Source organism: Schistocerca cancellata, unplaced genomic scaffold (assembly GCF_023864275.1).
Source record: "Schistocerca cancellata isolate TAMUIC-IGC-003103 unplaced genomic scaffold, iqSchCanc2.1 HiC_scaffold_471, whole genome shotgun sequence".
NCBI lineage: Eukaryota > Metazoa > Arthropoda > Insecta > Orthoptera > Acrididae > Schistocerca > Schistocerca cancellata.
This window is the reverse complement of record NW_026046488.1, coordinates 25001-30712: the sequence shown is the minus strand read 5'-3', so window position 1 is coordinate 30712 and position 5712 is coordinate 25001. Positions and strand designations below refer to the sequence as shown.

The window sequence follows — 5712 nt, the reverse complement described above, 5'->3', positions numbered from 1 at the left end:
AAATAAAATATAATAAGACATGATGCTCCGCAAGAAAATAGACTTGGGAAAGGGTGTGTCGTTGGCAAGTCCCCGGGGCGGTTAGTGTGTGTGGTGATAAGTCTGTAGGGCGCGATGTATGCTGTTTACATGTCTTTGGCGCTGCGGTGAATTATTATTATTATTGCGAGGGCACGAGAGATGCAACAGATGTGAACATCATTTAGTTGCAACGCTGGGCAGTGTTATAGATCTACAACGAGTAATAGGAGGGTAGGAAAATATGGGCAACGGTTCGCGCGCGCCCTCTGGTCCTGACATCAACGTCCACAATAAACAGACCATACCGCCCTCTATGGGACGACGCTGACACCGCCACCCACAGACACAACACAGCCATCTATGAGAATGTGACCAAACTACATTGCCGTCTGGCCCAGAAACGACACCTCCATCTACAGGAATCCAACGGAACTACACCAACCATACTGCCAAACCACAGCATCGCCATCTATGACAATGTGACGAAACCACATGCAATAGCCCCATCTACGCGAATCGGACGACACTACGTCCACCATGTCGCGCGCAACACGAAAACTAAATACCGCCATCTGCAAGTCTCCCGAAACATGACCTGCTGCACCGACGATACCGCCATCTATGAGACGCCACCCCGACTACGACATCGCTAGGTCCCACAGTACCCATTTTTCGACGCCACCCACAAAGCCTGCATCATCTGTCCACCACAGGAACCCGAACGCCAGTGCCTGCGTCGCACGAAGTAGTCAACCGACAATCACTCCACCCGCACCCGCACGTGCCCCACCCCAACCGCCCAAATCGCAACCCAAGCGGATGAACGGCGGACTCTTCCCGCACTCGTACGTTGCAATCCACCCCCTATATCTTGCGTTTCATGACGAGTTATATCCAATATGCCAAATTCCCGCTGTCCCTATACATGCTGTAAGTCTGTGCACACAATATGAACCACACCTCAGCGAGACACTCCATCACACATTACTCTCTGCCTGTAACAGACACAGATACGATATGTAAGCACCAGCATGGACCAACGTCCGGTGCATCCTCTCCGCCACAGTACACCATCCACACTATGATAACCACACCAGGGGGTCCAATTATAAAATAGAATATCCCACCCGTCCAACATCCACAATTGCTCAGATAAGCCACCAACACCCACACATGTCCTACACAGGGGTGCACCCAACACCACCACACTGCCTCCTGTTACGGCACAGAAACAATGGCAGGAATGAATCACACAGGTCTGCCACTCCCTTGCCGCAACCACAGACGCGGCGCGCCTCCAGTCACGAGCGAAAAGCGCATCCTGACGAGACAGAACTGCTGTGACATACTGACGCTGCCTCAGACATTCACTTACAATGATCACTACCAACGAACCTGCCCCCCCCCCCCCCCCAAACACACTATCTCTTACCATGTTGTGTACTGTAATCCAACCCATTTTGCACCTTAACCTAACCAAATTTGTAACGCAATTTGTACCGCAATGTAACGCAATTTGTACCGCAATGTAACGCAATTTGTACCGCAATGTAACGCAATTTGTAACGCAATTTGTGTCTTAACCTAACCCACGTTGTGCCTTAACCTAACCCACGTTGTGCCTTAACCTAACCCACGTTGTGCCTTAACCTAACACACGTTGTGCCTTAACGTAACCCACGTTGTGCCTTAACGTAACCCACGTTGTGCCTTAACGTAACCCACGTTGTGCCTTAACGTAACCCACGTTGTGCCTTAACGTAACCCACGTTGTGCCTTAACGTAACCCACGTTGTGCCTTAACGTAACCCACGTTGTGCCTTAACCTAACCCACGTTGTGCCTTAACCTAACCCACGTTGTGCCTTAACCTAACACACGTTGTGCCTTAACGTAACCCACGTTGTGCCTTAACGTAACCCACGTTGTGCCTTAACGTAACCCACGTTGTGCCTTAACGTAACCCACGTTGTGCCTTAACGTAACCCACGTTGTGCCTTAACGTAACCCACGTTGTGCCTTAACGTAACCCACGTTGTGCCTTAACCTAACCCACGTTGTGCCTTAACCTAACCCACGTTGTGCCTTAACCTAACCCACGTTGTGCCTTAACCTAACCCACGTTGTGCCTTAACGTAACCCACGTTGTGCCTTAACGTAACCCACGTTGTGCCTTAACGTAACCCACGTTGTGCCTTAACGTAACCCACGTTGTGCCTTAACGTAACCCACGTTGTGCCTTAACGTAACCCACGTTGTGCCTTAACCTAACCCACGTTGTGCCTTAACCTAACCCACGTTGTGCCTTAACCTAACCCACGTTGTGCCTTAACCTAACCCACGTTGTGCCTTAACCTAACCCACGTTGTGCCTTAACCTAACCCACGTTGTGCCTTAACCTAACCCACGTTGTGCCTTAACCTAACCCACGTTGTGCCTTAACCTAACCCACGTTGTGCCTTAACCTAACCCACGTTGTGCCTTAACCTAACCCACGTTGTGCCTTAACCTAACCCACGTTGTGCCTTAACCTAACCCACGTTGTGCCTTAACCTAACCCACGTTGTGCCTTAACCTAACCCACGTTGTGCCTTAACCTAACCCACGTTGTGCCTTAACCTGCTCTGTAATTGGCATATGACACGTTACATTAATCTAGTGTTGTCTAACCACAACCCTCTGAATATAGTTCGCTACTCGCACCGCCCACCCTCTTGTGTGTCGTTTCATGTTGAACACTTCGCAAGTGTTGCTTACTTTTTACATGCTCCCGCTGTACACTGTAATGTGGACAACTGCAGGATGTACATCGCCCCCCCCCCTCCACCCTGCCTTCGCACGCTGGTCGTTCAGGTGCTTGCGTGTTCAATGCCCTTCGCAGCTGTTCACTGGCATTCGCATGTCGAAGCGCTCAGTCTACGTCGTGGTACGGCCTGTGTCCACTGTCCGCTGATATCGTAAGCTTAATCCTCACATTGTACTGCACATAGGTCCGTATGTACTGAATGATACGCTGTGGCACATGTGTGACCGTACGACTGCGCCCAACAACAGCGAACCATACGGTCCAAATGTTGTGCACTCAGCCACGTGCCGTCTCCCCATAACAGCTACATTGCAGTGTGGTACGCCATAGAGACGTGTGGGAGTAACGGACGCCCTGGATGGCGATCAGCATGAGCCGTCTGTTGATGTAGTGGCGCGTGTATTCAAACGTAGTCGTCTCTTCTCACACAGTGTGATAGCATGGTGCACCGCGTTCCACATCTGCGACATGGTACAGATGCTGGTTGACAGTCGGTCTCGTAATGGACATCGCATACGTAGGGGGCCACCTCCCACGTGTTCTCTAGTCGTGCACATTTTGTTGCGTGTATGTGGGCAGACGTAGTGTGTCGTGACACCTAACAGACAGGTATGCAATAATCGTTGCATTTGCAAACTGGGATGGACGTCTACGTTTGCTGGTGACGTGACGCAACGCAAATGAACAACTGGTAAACCCATTGTGGTGCGGTTGTTGTTGCTGGAGGTAAATCAGTAAGGGCAAATCTGTGTGTGAAGCGATACGCGGCGGTGGCTGGGTGGGACCGTCCCCGGCCGGTGAGGGGGGGCCGCCCGGCGTGCTGGCCGCGCGGTGCGTGGGCGCACGCGCTACAGCCGGCTGGTGGGGGCGCCCAGTGGCAGGCGCGCCGGCCGACGGACGCGGCAGGCGGCGCAGCTGCGCGCCGGGGCACCCTGCGCGCGGCGCCGGGCGGCCAAAGTGGGTCCTCGCGGGCCCGGTGCGAAGCGCGGTGGACATCTGCAGTGTGCTGGTCCGACTGAGGACTGTGTGCGTTGAGGATGCGCCGCCGCCCGGCACTCGGCGCCGCGACGCCGTCTGCTGCTCGGTCGCCCCAGCGGTTCTCGCTGGTGGTTTGTATCGCAGTTGTGCAGACGTGTTGGCACGTGCGCTGTGCTGGGAGAGTTCGCTTCGGCACCCACGTGGGGCCTTTGCCCTTCTGTGGCGCTGGCGTTGGAGCTGCCGGTCACCGTAGGTGGCGCGTGTTGTCTCCCGCCGGCAATGCCACGACAGCACGCTCCCGGGCCTCTGTCGGCAGCGGCAAGCTCAGTTGGGAGCACGGGTGGTCGCACCTAAAGCGTCTACTCGCCTAACTCCGGGCGATTGCGCCTCTCTCGAACCCGACCAAGTACTTAGGACGGCGCTGCGCGCCGCCGGGACCTGAGAGGGTTTCGAGGTGTATTGTGCAGGGGAGCTCAGCCTCCTCCTGTTTGCAGAATAATTGAGCGGACGCTTGCGTGTTCGCGCGGGCCCCTGGGACACACTCCCGGGCGGCCGGCTGCTCAGCTCTAGTTGACGCAGCTCCCTGGTTGATCCTGCCAGTAGTCATATGCTTGTCTCAAAGATTAAGCCATGCATGTCTCAGTACAAGCCGCATTAAGGTGAAACCGCGAATGGCTCATTAAATCAGTTATGGTTCCTTAGATCGTACCCACGTTACTTGGATAACTGTGGTAATTCTAGAGCTAATACATGCAAACAGAGTCCCGACCAGAGATGGAAGGGACGCTTTTATTAGATCAAAACCAATCGGTCGGCTCGTCCGGTCCGTTTGCCTTGGTGACTCTGAATAACTTTGGGCTGATCGCACGGTCCTCGTACCGGCGACGCATCTTTCAAATGTCTGCCTTATCAACTGTCGATGGTAGGTTCTGCGCCTACCATGGTTGTAACGGGTAACGGGGAATCAGGGTTCGATTCCGGAGAGGGAGCCTGAGAAACGGCTACCACATCCAAGGAAGGCAGCAGGCGCGCAAATTACCCACTCCCGGCACGGGGAGGTAGTGACGAAAAATAACGATACGGGACTCATCCGAGGCCCCGTAATCGGAATGAGTACACTTTAAATCCTTTAACGAGTATCTATTGGAGGGCAAGTCTGGTGCCAGCAGCCGCGGTAATTCCAGCTCCAATAGCGTATATTAAAGTTGTTGCGGTTAAAAAGCTCGTAGTTGGATTTGTGTCCCACGCTGTTGGTTCACCGCCCGTCGGTGTTTAACTGGCATGTATCGTGGGACGTCCTGCCGGTGGGGCGAGCCGAAGGCGTGCGACCGCCTCGTGCGTGTTCGTGCGTCCCGAGGCGGACCCCGTTGAAATCCTACCAAGGTGCTCTTTATTGAGTGTCTGGGTGGGCCGGCACGTTTACTTTGAACAAATTAGAGTGCTTAAAGCAGGCAAGCCCGCCTGAATACTGTGTGCATGGAATAATGGAATAGGACCTCGGTTCTATTTTGTTGGTTTTCGGAACCCGAGGTAATGATTAATAGGGACAGGCGGGGGCATTCGTATTGCGACGTTAGAGGTGAAATTCTTGGATCGTCGCAAGACGAACAGAAGCGAAAGCATTTGCCAAGTATGTTTTCATTAATCAAGAACGAAAGTTAGAGGTTCGAAGGCGATCAGATACCGCCCTAGTTCTAACCATAAACGATGCCAGCCAGCGATCCGCCGCAGTTCCTCCGATGACTCGGCGGGCAGCCTCCGGGAAACCAAAGCTTTTGGGTTCCGGGGGAAGTATGGTTGCAAAGCTGAAACTTAAAGGAATTGACGGAAGGGCACCACCAGGAGTGGAGCCTGCGGCTTAATTTGACTCAACACGGGAAACCTCACCAGGCCCGGACACCGGAAGGA

The 5712-nt window shown here is 53.7% G+C and overlaps 1 non-coding gene across 1 annotated transcript in view; it reads left to right on the top strand.

Moving 5' to 3' along the window:
* Positions 1–4384: 4384 nt before the first annotated feature.
* The window catches only part of LOC126126803 (small subunit ribosomal RNA), a 1909-nt gene continuing 581 nt past the window's right edge, over positions 4385–5712 (top strand). The window contains exon 1 of the ribosomal RNA XR_007526890.1: positions 4385–5712. This exon is cut by the window's right edge and continues 581 nt beyond it. This is a non-coding gene — a ribosomal RNA (small subunit ribosomal RNA).